Source organism: Balaenoptera acutorostrata, chromosome 10 (assembly GCF_949987535.1).
Source record: "Balaenoptera acutorostrata chromosome 10, mBalAcu1.1, whole genome shotgun sequence".
NCBI classification, from domain to species: Eukaryota; Metazoa; Chordata; class Mammalia; order Artiodactyla; family Balaenopteridae; genus Balaenoptera; species Balaenoptera acutorostrata.
In genome coordinates, this window is record NC_080073.1 from 14980991 (window position 1) to 14997347 (window position 16357).

At 36.9% G+C, this 16357-nt stretch overlaps 1 protein-coding gene across 1 annotated transcript in view; it reads right to left on the reverse strand.

The window, feature by feature from the left end:
- The window catches only part of CNTN6 (contactin 6), a 290431-nt gene that overhangs the window by 164969 nt on the left and 109105 nt on the right, over nucleotides 1-16357 (reverse strand). The window lies entirely within an intron of this gene.

The window sequence follows — 16357 nt, forward strand, 5'->3', positions numbered from 1 at the left end:
CTATAGAGCTCTGCACTGGAATTCCCAGTATATCTTGATGCTTAGCTTGTGGTAGGTTTTATACAGGGAAGACATGTTAGGATTATTTTTTAGTGGAAAAACAAGAGGGAGAAAAATCATCAGCTATGTCAGAGAATAAAGATAAATAGAATTTAAAACATAGTTATGAGATTATTACAATAGTCCAAGCGGAGAGATACATCCTAAAGTAATGCAGCGAGAGTAAGAATGGAAAGGAAAAATAAAAAGGTGATTTGTCAACTAATTGAATTTGGAGGATGCTTAAGTGGAAAGAAAACATTAAAAATTGCTCAGAGATATACTGTTTTTCAAAATAGGGGAAAAAAATAAAAGAAATTAGTTCAGATTTGCAGATGTTGATTTTCACAGCTCCTTGGGGCTCATAGGTTTAGCTGTCTAAGAAATAGTTGTATATACTGCTATGGCTTGGTAATGAGGGCTGGGGTGGAGAGACTGATTTTTTGGACTCATTGGTCTTTAAATTTTAGTGAAAAGAGAATTTTATTCTACTGATGGTTTGATGGCAATACATTCTAGAGATATATTTGAAATTGTTTCAAAAAAGTAGGTTCCCATGTTTAATGCAGCATTGTTTACAATAGCCAAGACAGGAAACAACCTAAATATCCATCAGTGGTTGAATAGATAAAGAAAATGTGGTGTATACATATATGTGTATGTATATATATATATATGCGTGTGTGTGTATACACACACACACACACACACACACATACATATATGGACTATTATTCAGTCATAAAGAAGAAGGAAGTACTGGTGCTTGTAACAACATGGATGAACTTTGAGGACATTATGTTGAGTGAAATAACTCATTCTCACTTATAAGTGGAATCTGGAGAACTGGAACTCATAGAAACAGAACAGATTGGTGGTTGCCAGGAGTAGGGATGAGGAAGAATGGGGGAGGTGGGAATAGGTGAAGGTTGTCAAAGATACAAACATCTAGTATAAGATGAGTAAGTTTGGGGTATATAAAGATGTACAGCATGGTGACTATAGTTAACAAGAGTGTATTGTATATTTGAAATTTGCTAAGAGGTAAGCTCTTAAAAGAAACACACAAAAAATTGTTACTACATGGGGTGATGAATGTATTAACTAACCTTATGGGGTCATCATTTCACAATAAAAACATATAGTGCATCATTACATTGTACTCCTTAAACATACACAATGTTGTTATATCTCAATTGACTTACACAATGTCAATTATATCTCAGTAAAGTTGGGGAAAAAATATAGGGTCAAATTAGCGTTAACTTTAAGCATTAATTAGATTCAAGCTATATTTTGACGTTGGCGTTTTTTTTACACCTGGATAATCAATGACTTCTTACTCAAGTAAACATCAAAAGTCTATAGAGGAGGAGGTTAATAGTTACCTGAGAGTGGCCATGCTTGATGTTTCTTTCATGCAACAGACATTTGAGAAGACAATTCTTAACTGAGAATCTACTCTGAACGTGATGGAATCATTTTGGTTATTTTTTTATAAGTTACTCTAGCAGAATGAACTAATGGTATACACATGGTATAACATTGGAGACCTGCAGTATTTCAGTCTACTCAGACAACTATGGTGACCTACTGATTTAGAAGTTAAGCCTTAAACCTGCCTGGAAAGTATATGACATATTGGAAGTGGCACACAGATAATAAAGTAAATCATAATAAGTGTGCCTTACCATATATTTCACATATGTTGATCTCTTCAGTCTAAAGCCAAACCAAAATAAAATTATCCATCGTTGCTTATTTTGATATTGCCAGCACACAGTGATAAAGGCCAACATAAGTAAATTCAACCACATTTAATTAGCTCTGATTATGTGTTAAACCTTCTTTATGCACTGACAATGCAAAAATAAATAAATGAATTGCACTCAAGATGCTTATAATCAAATAAGAGCAATTTTGGCATATAGTAAGAGCCAGGGACAAAGTTGAACTTTTATAGGAATTATTTTATCCTTACATAAACTCTGTCACATAGATTCCAATATTCCCATTATAAGAGTGAAGAAATTGATGTTTGAGGAACTTAAGTAACTTAGTCAATAACAAACAGCTAGAGAGTGTTGGAATCCAGTTTTGAATTTAGGCAGTCTGATTCCAGAACCCATACTCTACGTCACTATGATATATACTCCAGAAAGGGAGGCTGACAAAAACAATTAACTAATTGCATTATTACAGGATAAGTGTTCTACCAAAAGCACAAATATAATTTTAAGGAAGTCCAGAGAAGGAAGTAATTAATTCTACTTAGAGGTTATGGACGAGTGACAAAAGATGCAATATTTGAACTAAGTGTAAAAGAATGAGAGTGAGAATGCCTTTGAAAGAAAAGGGAATAGTAAGGAAACTTTAAGAATAGCGATATGAAAATACCTGTCATTCAAAAAATGTAACTGGTCTGGAACGAAGGAGAGTAATGAAATATACGGATGGAATTGTAGATTTAGAAGAGTTTTGAAGGACTTTCAGTGATATGACAGAGGTTTGAACCTGATGTGTAAAAGTTAGAAAACATGGGAGTGTTTTCAATTTTAAGCAGATGTATGACAAACTTAGATCTATGACTAACTGGGGGAGGATAGGGGAAGAAAAACCACAGATCAGGAAGATTATTTATCAAACATTTGAAAACACTGAGATAACTGGGGCATTGTCAGTAAGAATGAAAAGAATGAGGACGAAGTGAGCCATTTTGAAGTGTTTAGAGGCAATACCAAGAGACTGGTATAACTGATTTGATGTGAAAGATGAAGGAAAGAGAACATTTAAGATTACTCTGAGCTAGCTATTGTGGATGAATGCAAGAATGCGTGTATGTTGAAGTCCTTAACTGTTAAAGGGAAAAGGAGAAGAAGAAAGACTAAGGGCAGTGAGGACGAAAGGAGATGAGAAAGTAGATATAAGTTTAATTCATTTTTCATTCATTTTTTAAACATTCATTCAGACACAAACAATTTCCTTATGAGTTACTAGCCTACACACCCCATGTTTTCTGTAATCACGCAGATGTGAATGGAAGTTTGAATGATTAAATAAATGAAACATCCATTCACTGCAGAGAATCATTTTACAAGGCAAACTGGGTTTAGAGAATAAAATTATTCAAGAAATTCTGCAAGTATTTAGGTTCACGTTTTAGAATCTTACACCTTAAGCTGTTCCTCCTTGACAATTGAGTGATGCGCTTGGGGTGACAGGAGGGATCTAGTTCATTGTGTAGTAACTGGCCTTAGAAAGGTTCTTTCACAATAACAGGAAGGAAGGCAGAGTAGAGACAGATAGAAAACGTACTGATACAAGTGGGATTGAAAACCTGTTAAAATAATACTCAGATTTTTTTTTTCCTTACTTTCTGAGGAAGGAGAAAGGAATATTATTAGCTGACACAGATGATGGGAGAGGAAGTATGGGAAGTTTGAGAAGAGATGGTAATGTGTAAAATGATCATCAGGAGAATGAAAAAGTGAATAGACAAGAGATATGTGTTGTGACAGGACAAACCAGGAATATTTGTGAAAGATTTCAAAAGGGACATGAAAAGATTACTGAGTGTTCTGTTCAGTGCACTTTTGGGGGTTAATTTTGCCTTTCAGTGTCTTTTATCTATTTTACAGCAGTGTAAGGAGGTGGAAAACTATTAAGAAGGCAAATGATTCTAACCACTAAAATGCAAATGAATTGTGCCCAGTGGAATGCCATTGGTTTTTTCCCTTTTTCCCTTATGGAGAAACCAGCCTTTTGTTTTGTTTTGTAACAGCTTTCTTGAAATATATTCACATGCCATATGATTTAGTCATGATAAACCCATATTGCATCTATTTATGAATTAATATTACCATTTCTTATCACCTGTGTGGTTCTTTGCATTCTATTTTGAACAAGTTGCAACATTTTACTGGTTTCCACATTAATTGATTTGTTTAAGCAAAATTTTTCAGATGGGCTTATTTATATTTGTTTGAGATTCATGATTTTGTCATTTAAAGAATATCATTAAGACATGTTAAATTTGAATTGCCAGAGGGACTCAGAGATGTAGGAGGGGGCTGGGGACAGAGGCAGAGTTGGATGGCATTGCTTTGTAAAAGGTAGTAACAACATGGAACTTAAATAAAAAGGAAAACTGAAGATGGAAGGCCAATGATCATCAACATCTATAGAATTGACAAAAGAGAAAAAACAGCCAAAAAATTCTGAGGAAGATCTATATGAGAAGTTGAGACTATTTTACCAGGATCATTGTATGAGTTTTCTATTGCTACCGTGACAAATTACCTGCATGTTCATGGCAGAAACCTACACATATATATTATCTTATAATTCTGTAGGTCGGAATTCCAAAATGGATCTCACTGAGCTAAAATCAAGATTGATAGAACTGTATCCCCTTCTCAAGGCTCCAGAGTAGAGTCCTTTTCTTTGCCTTTTCCAGCTTCTAGAAGCTGCCTGCATTCCTTGGTTTGTGGACCCCCTTTCTCCAACCTCAAAGACAACAACAGCACATTGAATCCTTCTCATATCAAATTACTCTGGCTATTCTTCCATAGTCACATTTTTCCTGATTCACTTGTCTCTCTGGTAGTTTTAAGGACCCTTGTGATTACACTGGGCTCATCCAGATCATCCAAGATAATCTCCCTATTAAGATCAGCTGATTAGCAACCTTAATTCTATCCGCTACTTTAATTCCCCTTCACCATGTAATCTAACATATTCACACGATCCAGGGATTAGGATATGGACATCTTTGGAGCCATTATTCTGCCCATCACACCCATCACATGGGAGACCAAGAAAGGAGAGCTTTTAATAAAGGACATAGTTAAGATTGTCACATGTTAGTAATAATGAAAAACAAGAACAACAGCAAAGCGCTAGTGTTGGTCATCAGAAAGTCTCTTGTTTCTTCTTTAGGAGAAATTTCGTTTTCAAAGTCAAGATGGATTGAGACAAAAAGGCCAAATTTTAAATAAATTCAAGACAGAGAAAACTATGGCATTGTATATAAAATACTCTACAAAGAAATCAGATGGCAGAGAGAAAAGGTGAACAGAAATAACAGCAGGGCCTAGAGCCGTTGGTATATGTGAGTTTCAGTTCTGATTATTTATATTTTTAGGAAGAAAGGGACAATCTTATTTGTAGGCTGAGGGGCTGACTGAGAGGCAAACTTAGATTCTGTCTTTTGAACTTCTGGGTCTTTGACCCTATTACTTGCCCAATTTAGAGCATTTCAGCATTAACCTTTGAAAAATAACAGCATGCTGTCAGGAACACAAAGAACCAAAAAGCGCTTTGCTAAAATGTCCCAGAGTGAAGATGTTAGAAAACCCCTGGAAACCTATTATTATCATTGAGATATTACAGGGCCCTCTTTGGTTGCTCTCTGAGATAAGATTGTGTCTGCCTGAAATGGCATTGATTCCATGTATATACCAATAACAAACCGAAGAAAGAAAATTTGGAAAAAAGAAAAATAAATAACTGAGAAAAGCACTCTAAAAATCTGTGAATGCCAGACATAGTACTGCAATGTATATTATTTGATGATGACAGACTTAATTTTGGTTACACAGTGTCACCGCAAAGCATGCTGATCTATCAGTCCTGCTTGTACTTATTGCCAGCATGAATATCTTAATGAAATCAGTGTTTTGGGGGTTAAATGTCACCCAAGTGGCCTCCTTTGGAAAGTTAAAGCAGTACCTCATTCCCATATATGTCATCTATGCCTTTCTACTTTCTCACGTAGAATTCTCTCTCTCATTCTAGTCATGTACTTTTCCTGCCCTCTGTGCCAAGCAAAAATGCCACCAAATTTGTCAGAAAAGGTTTGCCCTTTGTGAAACTAGCCTGATTAAGTTTTATCAGCTCATCTCTCTCTGGATGTTTGGTAACCTCACTCCTTATTACTGTCTTAGAGATCTTGCCTACAGCCAAGGGCAGATCTGCTCATTTATAATTTTCTGGTTCTTTTTCAGCTCTTTTCTCACAGGCTGGGGTGAAGTATTTGTTATTTCATTTTGCCTCTATCTCCCTGTAACTGTGAAACATTTTTGCTAAGGTTTCCTCATTTTGGTTAAAAATTTATTTAGAAATAGATTTATATTTTTTCCAATTTATCACAATGAAAATTTCTTATAAATGTAAAATTATTGGTTGATAAAAACCTCTCATGCATTTCCTGTACTTGCCAATGTGATCTTTCTTATCAAGAAAGGCTCCTTAGAGTGGATGAACACTTATTCTCTTTATTTCTCTCTTGCTACATCGGTTTAAACTTCATAAACACCATAATTACACTAGACCGAACTTGAATGTGAAATAAGAAAATGAAATAGCATCCCCTGATTCATTATGCTATATTGTCTTCTTCCCAATATAAAGATTAAATGACAGGGATAGTTTACAGAAATGAGAAACACGAGTTCAATTTTTTTCGGACTCGTAATCAACAAAAGATTTTTTCTTTTCTTTTATGAGTAGGGAAACTGGCTGATTCCCTATGTGAGAGAAGCACTTGACATTTTCTGTTTATTCTTTCAAGGTTCAGTTAGTTCTGAATTTTGCCTTTTTTTTTTCACTTCAGTGTTTGAACATAAACAGTTTATCCTGTGATGCTACATTGACTTTGTAAACATTTTACAAAGATGAATATGCGTCAGGCTTTTTCTTCTTCTCTTTCCTATTGATTTTTTCCCCTTCATGTTCTTTATCAACCCGTTTCCATGTTCTTTACGATAGGTGAAAATTTAGACAAGAGAAATACATCACATATCTCATTGGCAGGGACTGGTATGGACATGTAGGAAAAAGTTTTACTTACTCAACCAGTATTGTTTTAAGTTTAAAGTTTTAATTTTATGCCATTATATAAACAATAGATGCTCATTATGGAATATTTGCAAGACTCAAACATGAAGAGAAAAAATACCCAATTGTGTTTTTGCAAAATAACTACTATTAGGATATTGGTACCGATAATTCCAGGATTTTTTACTATACTATGCTGTTAATTTTTAATCTCTGCTATTACTCAGTTAAAAATATGAGATAAGCATTTCCCTGCTCTTAATTAGCACTTGTGAAATTGTATTTTTAATGGAACTATACATTTTGAAAGTTTCATAATCATCCATCATATAACTGGTGTATCTAAATGAAAATATTTACATTGTTCCATATTTTGGTTTTCTATTACCAAAACAATGAAATAATAAATGCCTTTTCTATATTTATGATTATTAGCATAATTTTCTAGAATTGGAATTAGTGAATATAAGAGAATTAATGTTTGGATTGTTCTGATAATTACTGATAATTTTCATCTAATTTAATGTTATAAAGTCAGAAAACACTTTCTAGTACAAATTCTATCCTAGCTAGGGTTTGAAAGATGATGAGGATGATGACATTTTTGACAATTTACTTACTGTTAGGTGTACTAGTTTGGCATTCATTATCTTATTCTTAACACAACTCTGAGGAAAATGCTAACTCTCCCCCATTTTACACAGGGTAGAATTTTGACACTAGTCTGTCTCATATCAGAAGCCATGATCTTAACATCTCATGAAGATATAGGAATTAGGAATAGAGAGATTATTTAGAAAGAGTAAGTAAATGCAAATGCCCTGAGTTGAGAGAAATTAAGGAGAATTTGGAGAACTCACATAATCCTTGCTAAGGAAAGAGTTGACAAGAGATGAGGCTAGAGAGATAGATATCCAAAGTAACATCAAAAAGGTCATTTTAGCCACCTTAAAGAATGAGAAATTAGTCCTGAGGTCTTTGGGGAGCCATAAACATGATTTAAGTTTGTGATTACATTTTTTCAGTTGGAAAAACATGTCCAAATTCTCATGCAAATTTGCCAGGAAGCAGTAGCTGCCATGCTTGTATTTAAGGAGCTTAACAGAGAGCCCAGATATGAAGTGCTCTCCAGATAAGAATGTCTACTGAAAAAAAATGCACAACCTAAAAGTTGAGAGTTATGTTTTATTCATCAGATTTTCTAAGGACTTCAAGTACAGGAGGCAGATTCTCAGATCGCTCTGAGGGACTGCTCCAAAGAGGTAAGAGAAGAGCCAGGATACAGAGGAGTTTTTGCAACAAAGACCAGGTAGTCAGAACATCAAAAGATTACCGTTAATGAATTAAGCACTTTTCTCTGTATGGGAACATGCAAAAGTTTGGACGCATTGAAATCATTCCTTTGATATGCACCTTAGCTACCTAGGGCCAGTATCCTGTTCTTTCCCTCCAGAGTCCCCTCAGGGTGCACTGCTGTGGGTGGCTGCAGTGGCTGAGGGCTTGGCAGTGGGTAGCCCATTTGTCTCCATCCTGAGTTCCTTCAGGGCTCACCGTCAGTGCGGCTGTAGTGGCTTGATGGCTGCTGCAACATCCTTTGTTTACTGATACGGTAGGCAACATTTTTCATTTACAAGAAGGAACTCGACTTAGGGCAAATCTACTGTTTTCTTTATTTGCCTATCTGTCCCCAAAGGGTCCAGATGTCTCTGGCTTCTTCTGATGCCGTGATCTTGGCTGTCTCTTTTGCTTCTTTGGAGGTATCTTTGCTGTCCACTGACCGAGCAAGTGTCACATATACTGTTAGACTCAGTTCACATAGCAATGACTGGATGCTGCTCCAGAAAGGACTGGATTAAAAATATGTGCTTTATTTTCTAGACAAAGAAATAAAAACAGAATTCTAGCAGAGAGACTAACTGACATTTAGCAAACATTGCTATGGTATATTGGCTATTACCTATTTTATCCTTTCTTTTATTTGTTTCTTCTAGAGGTAGCATAGAAGAAGCTGACTGCTTTGTAAACTTTTCACAAACACCAATAATTCACAAATGCCAAGGACTTTTGTTGACAAGAGCACAAGAGATAACAGAAAAAATAATGGAGAGCTCACTTTTGAGTCATAATTTAACTCAATCACAATGTTTTGCAGTGTTTTCTCCACCCACTTTGTACAGTTTGTCACCCCCCCCATCACCAAAAATTGGAACAAAAACAAATGGGCAGAAGAGAGAAAAAGCTTTTATTGAGCTATATTTAGTGGCATTTTCCACATTTCAAATGGCCATTTTGTAATACCATATACATGTTTCCTAGGGCCGCCATAACAAATTACCGAAAACTGAGAGGTTCAAACCAACAAATGCGTTCTCTCACAGTTCCAAAAGGCTTAAAGTCTAAAATGAAGATGTCGTCAGGGTTGATTCATTCTGGAGGGCCTGAGGCTTCCAGAAATCTTCCCATGCCTCCATCCTAGGGTCTAGTGGTTGTTGGCCATCCTTGGTTTTCCTTGGCTCATAGACACATCACTTCAATCTCTGCGTCCATCTTCACATCACCACCTTCTGTTTCTCTGTGTGTTTTCTTCTAAAAGGACTCCAGTCATTGGATTTAGGACCCAATCAAAATCTGTTAAGATTTTATCTCAATATCCTTAATTAATTACATTTTCAAAGACCCTATTGCCAAATACAATCTCATTCTTAGTTTGTAGGTGGACGTAAGTGTTGTGGAGGACACTGTTGAACCCACGACACTTAGCTCAGCATTTTTTTGAATTATTTCTTTTATTAGAGCTGTTGCAGATTTCTCAGACACTTCAACACTAAAATAAGAATTGTTATTCTTTAAGGTGCAAGAGGCAATCTAATATTCAATGTTTCCCAAACTTACTTGAAGGCAGATTTTTTTTTTAAATAGCACCTTATGATATAAGTTTGTTTCTTTGTTTGTTTTTTATGGACAGTTTTTTGGAAATGTTGGGGAAGGCAAGCTTCAAATACTTCATATAAAACTCATTTCTTTCTCTGCCTTTCAGTTTCTCTTTGTATTCTGGCCTAAACTTTAGTATACATAGGCTACACATCTCAAGAAGCCCAGTGGAAATAGCAAAACTTGTCTGTCTTTGCCTTTTCCTCTGATTTTCTGCAATCCCTGGAGAAGTAAAGTAATTGCTTTTCAACATGAGTTAATTGTTTCTTTGCATGAGTTGGGAGGATGGAATCATTTCCTAGAATAATAAAAACTAACATATAATCAGCACACATTGCAGAGCAGACACTGTATGAAATATTTTATAAAATAGTATTTAATGCATTTTAATCCTTATTACAACCCTGTAGGTATTAATATTATGTCCATTTGACAGATAAGAAGGATGACATTCAGAGGACTGTGACTTGCCCATGTTCACACAGCTGATAAAATAAGGAGCCCACACTCTTTTTCACTGTGTGCCTCCTTTCCATATAAGTACACATTTCTGTATTTTATCATGTGGTACATGTGTGCTGGGAATGGGGGAGTGGGGGTGGAGAGGGTGCACCTGACTTGCATCACTAAGCGCTGTAGGTGCTGCTTTTTATTTATTTACTTATTTAACTTTATAAGCTCCTTAAGTTTCATTAAATGCATAATTGACTTGGAGATAAAAATGTCCACTTATGCATAACCTCTCATAACAATTTGGCTTTAACAATTCAAACAGTGGTACCACTAGCAAATCACAGATGCTGATTAGCAAGGTTTCAGGGCTGTGCTTGGAACTGCTGGCACCTCTATCACTATTACATCCAGAAAATAGATGAGGTTAGAGATAAAATGGTCTAATTAACCAGGAGCTGCTTCAGTATCCTCAGTGACCAGCCACAGATTAATCAGAAACAGAAACCTTGCTTTTCAGAGGACCCAGAGATGATGCTTAGATGTATATCAAGAACAATGGCACTAAAATAACTAATAGCCAATTATGTCTATAACCTGAAAGAACTAGTTGAGAAATTCTCTAGGGCAAACGTTGGCAGTGAAGAGGAGAGTCTCTGAATAATCTCTTGTCTCAGAGAAAATGCTTTTGTATCTCAAGAGTTTTAGAGAATCTGATGGATACAGAAATGCCAAAAGATTAATAATAAAGTTAATAATTTGAATACCCTGTTTTCATCACTGTCCTATAGGTTTCTTCTTCCTCAGGGATTGGTTATTGATAGACATATAGGAACTGCCCTGGGCTGGGCAGAATGTTTCATGGATGTGCTTTATTTTTGGCTATTTTTGTTTACCTCTGAATCCTCAGGTCCTGTAATAGTGCATATGATCATTGCTGGATACTTACTTGGTGAATAAATAAATAAATGGACAATACAAATAGGAATCTAATATTATAATTAATTGATTTCCTATAAACCCATCACTGAACTCTTTATTAAGTATAAAGGATTTAGTCCGTTTTTGTCTTAACTGTATGTTTTTTAAATGAACTGAGAGCTTACTGTGTGCCAGGCCCTGGTCTAAGGGCTTTGCATACATGATAGCAGTTTATCCTCATCACAACCCTTTGTTCATTGAACAACAAATATTTGTTTTGTGCTTCCTCTGGGCCAGTCACTTTTAGAGGTACAGCAAACAGCAGAAAACAAAACAGATAAACAAAGAAACCCTTTTTTCTTTTGGATCTGAAAAGAAGAAAGTGATATTACTGTCTGTCTGAAGTCAGAAGTAGACTTGTTCCAGGGTAAACCCAGGTACTTTAACTGCAGAGCCCCTACTGCTAATAAAAGCCTCTACACCAACCACCACGCTAAAGGTTTTCTGTACCATACTCCATGTACTATTTCTGCGGTGATCACTACACTAAAGAAAGAAAGAAGATACATGCTCTCTGGATGATTGTTCAGCCTGAGCAAATGCCAAATGCTGTTAAGCAATGCCTGTCTCTAAAACAAATTCTTTCTCATTGAATCACCAAGGTTAAGGGAGATATTTCCATAAGCAGAAGCAAATTAATTTGGAGTTTTTCATCAACAATAATGAGATGGGGCAGTAAGAACCTAACCTTTCATTGTGTCTTTTTGCTTTATGACAAAGAGAGCACCTTTTCGAGCTGCCTAAAAAGGAATTACTTGCTGCTGAGTTTTGTGTGCGCTTTTAGTGCTGCTCATGAAAAAAATCTTTGGCTGCTGAAATAGTGGGTATAGGTTCTTGTGTGGAATATAAGAAGTTAAAGTGATAAATCCCTAAGCAACATGGAAATAAGATTACACTAAAGGTGAGATTAGTAAGATCCAGTATATAATGAATGAGATCAACCATCAGATCAACCATCAAAACAGCCCCATGGGTTGTCTATAAATATATACCTGAAAAGGTCTGGTAACACCCAGGTCATTCAAGGGGTAAAGTAACAAGACAAAACTAGGGTGGGTCTAACCAAAGCTATGAGTTTTAATCTGGTACATGTTACTATGAATAACTAAAAAGCCTCTTAACAACACAGAAGTGTCTGCTTAGACCCAGAAAAGAAGAACAAAAGGTGTAAGAATTTGGAAGTGTTTTTATAGTACTCTTTCGGCAGGAGAGACTCTAGCATGGCCACTAAAACAATAAATTATTAATGGTTATGTGCATTTAATGAGTGTATCAACTTGTGTACATTCAGTAAAGATTACTTGCCCAAAGGGATGTTCAGCTCTTTGCCCTAGAGGTAATCTCTAAGCCCTTGGACTGTCAGACCTGGTAAGAATGTCTGTTTACTTAGGGCCTAGGCCATGCTGGATAGTCTAGGCTAACAATGTGATTGGTGGTGCAGAGGGTGGGAGGCAAAGAAAGACTGGGCCCTGCAGCACCAGCTTGACCTCTGGAAGGGCTTTAGCCTAAGGTAAGGCACATGGGCAGTCAACTAGTCTACATGACGGAGCCCCAGTAAAGACTCCACATCAAGACTGAGCGTGCTTCCCTGCATATGGTCATGCATCTTTCCTAGAAATAAGCACTCTTTGCACGGTTCCACTAGGAGAGCACACCTGAAGGCTGTGCACATAGAACTCTTCTGGACTCTGCCCTATGTGTCTCTTCCCTGGGCTAATTTGAATCAGTATGTTTTCATTGTAATAAACTGTACCAGTCAGTATAGTGGCTTTGCAGATTTCTGTGAGTCCTTTAAGGGAATTATCAAGCTTGAGAGTGATCTTGGATTGAGCTTTTACTTTTCTTTTTGGCCACGCCATGCAACTTGTGGGATGCTAGTTCCCCAACCAGGGATCGAAACTGGGCCCCCTGCAGTGGAAGCGTGGAGTCAGGATTCCTAACCACTGGACTGCCAGGGAATTCCCATGAGGTGATCTTGGGACCTCCTGAATTTGCAGTTAGTACCAGAAGTGAGGGTGATCTTGGCAACTCCAGAAATTTGCAGACATATTATTTAATCCTCATAGCAAACTAATGAGGTTTAAGATCACATGGCTGAGAAGAGAACATAAACAAAATATTCTCTGACATAAATCATAACAGTATTTTCTTAGATCAGTTTCCAAAGGCAAAAGACATACCAGCAAAAATAAACAAGTGGGACTTAATCAAACTTACAAGCTTTTGCACAGCAAAGAAAACTGTAACAAAATCAAAAGATGACCTATGGACTGGGAGAATATATTAGCAAATGTGACTGAGAAGGGCTTAATTTCCAAAATATACAAACAGCTCATACAACTCAATATCAAAAAAACAATCAAAAAATGGGCAGAAGACCTAAATAGACATTTCTCCAAAGAAGACATCCAGATGGTTATCAGGCACATGAAAGATGCTCAATGTCACTAATTATTAGAGAAATACAAATCGAAACTACAACGAGGTACCTCCTCACACCAGTCAGAATGGCCATCATCAAAAAGTCTACAAATAATAAATGCTGGAGAAGGTATGGAGAAAAAGGAACCCTCCTAAGCAATTGGTGTGAATGTAAACTGGTGCAGCCACTATGAAAAACAGTATGGAGATTCTTTAAAAAAACTAAAAATATTGTTACCATATGACCCAGCAATCCCACTCCTGAGCATATATCCGGAAAAAATAAAAACTCTAACTCGAAAGGATAAGTGCACCCTTGGGCTTTCCTGGTGGCACAGTGGTTAAGAATCCGCCTGCCAATGCAGGGGACACTGGTTCGATCCCTGGTCCGGGAAGATCCCACGTGCCGTGGAGCAACAAAGCCCATGTTCCACAACTACTGAGCCTGTGCTCTAGAGCCCACAAGCCACAGCTACTGAGCCCATGCGCCACAACTACTGAAGCCCACATGCCTAGGGCCCATGCTCTGCAACAGGAGAAGCCACTGCAATGAGAAACCCACACACTGCAACGAAGAGTAGCCCCTGCTCACCACAACTGGAGAAAGCCCGTGTGCGGCAATGAAGACCCAACTCAGCCAAAAATCAAATAAATAAATTTATATTTAAAAAAAACAAAAGGATACATGCACCCTAATGTTCATTGCAGCACTGTTTACAATAGCCAAGATGTGGAAGCAACCTAAGTGTCCATCCACACATGAATGGATAAAGAAGATGTGCTATATATATATATATAATGGAATATAACTCAGGCATAAAAAAGAATGAAATATTGAGATTAGCAGCAATATGGATGGACCTAGAGATTATCATACTAAGTGAAGTACATCAGACAGAGAAAGACAAATATTATATAACACTTATATGTGGAATCTAAAAAATAATACAAACGAAGCTATATACAAAATAGAAACAGACTTACAGACTTAGAAAACAATATTAGGGTTACCAAAGGGGAAAGGTGGGGGGAGGGATAAATCAGGAGTATGGGACTAGCAGATATATACTACTATATATAAAATAGATAAACAATAAGGATTTACTGTATAGCATAGGGAACTATATTCGATATCTTATAATAACCTATAATGGAAAATAATGTGAAAAAGAATGTATATACATATATATGTGTATATATGTGAAACACTTTGCTGTACACCTGAAGTTAACACAACATTGTAAATCAACTATACTTCAATTTAAAAAGAAAAAGAGAAAAAGATTACATAGCTAAGAAGTTGCCAAGTTAAGGTTTGAAACCCAAAAGCCTGACTGCTAAAGTCATGCATTAATCACTTTTCAGTTCTCACACTAGTGTAAAAATCACTAAGGATGGTACTTTGTAAGGGACAGGGAGGATTTATAAGACTTCACCATAACTCTAACACATAGTCTCAAGACTATCCATTTTTTATGCTGGCCAACCAACTTCTTGATATCTAATTGTTCTAAAATGTAGGTTTTATTATTATTCGGGTATAATAAGGACAACAGATTTAGGAGATGACTGCCATTAAAAAGATAGTTCGGTATTTGTTTTTCTCCTTCTGAATTACTTCACCCTGTATGGCAGACTCTAGGTCCATCCACCTCAATACCGTATGCTAACACATATATATGGAATCTAAAAACAAAAATGGTTCTGAAGAACCTAGGGGCAGGACAGGAATAAAGACACAGATGTAGAGAATGGGCTTGAGGACACGGGGAGTGGGAAGGGTAAGCTGTGACGAAGAGAGAGAGTGGCATGGACACATATACACTACCAAATGTAAAATAGCTAGCTAGTGGGAAGCAGCTGCATAGCACAGGGAGATCAGCTAAGTGCTTTGTGACCACCTAGAGGGGTGGGATAGGGAGGGTGGGAGGGAGACGCAAGAGGGAGGGGATATGGGGATATATGTATACGTATAGCTGATTTCACTTTGTTATACAGCAGCAACTAACACAACATTGTAAAGCATTTATACTCCAATAAAGATGTTAAAAAAAAAAAAAGATAGTCCGTTATAGTTCCCAAAAGCAGGGGAGATTCCATGCCATGCAAGGCTACACAGGGAAGCACCAGTGTCAGTCAGGAGGCAGAGGAAGTGGAGGCGAGAGAGAGCTTGTATTGTGATTTCCATAGGAAGAAACAGGGGAGGCAGTCTAAGAAGGTTCAGGATTGACTAGTTTGAATACTTTCAGCAGCCTCTGGGGTGTAGGGTCTCTCTCTAGTTGTCTGATAACTGCCCCGAGGTGATTAGGGCTGGGGAATAGTGGCCCAGAGTGTAAGATCCCAATAAAGGAGGTGGTTTGGGTATGGACTCTGATAGGTTGATTTGCATATGAAAGACAGCTCAGTGGTATCTCTAGAAATTGGCTAGCCCTGGGAGGGGCAGACCCTCCAGGGTCAGCAAGGCCCCAGATGGCAAAGTAACAGAAATACAGAAAATGAGATGACATGATTATTCAATAATCCATACTGCCAGGTAGCAGGAAACAAGAAATAGGGTATACACCCACAATGGGTCAATATCACCCCCAAGGAGGTGAAAATTAGTTCCAAGGAGTGGAGAGGATGGTGAAAAAAATGTTACTTTTTATGTATAAAGCACAGGACCACATATATTATATGAATAAATATACAGAATATA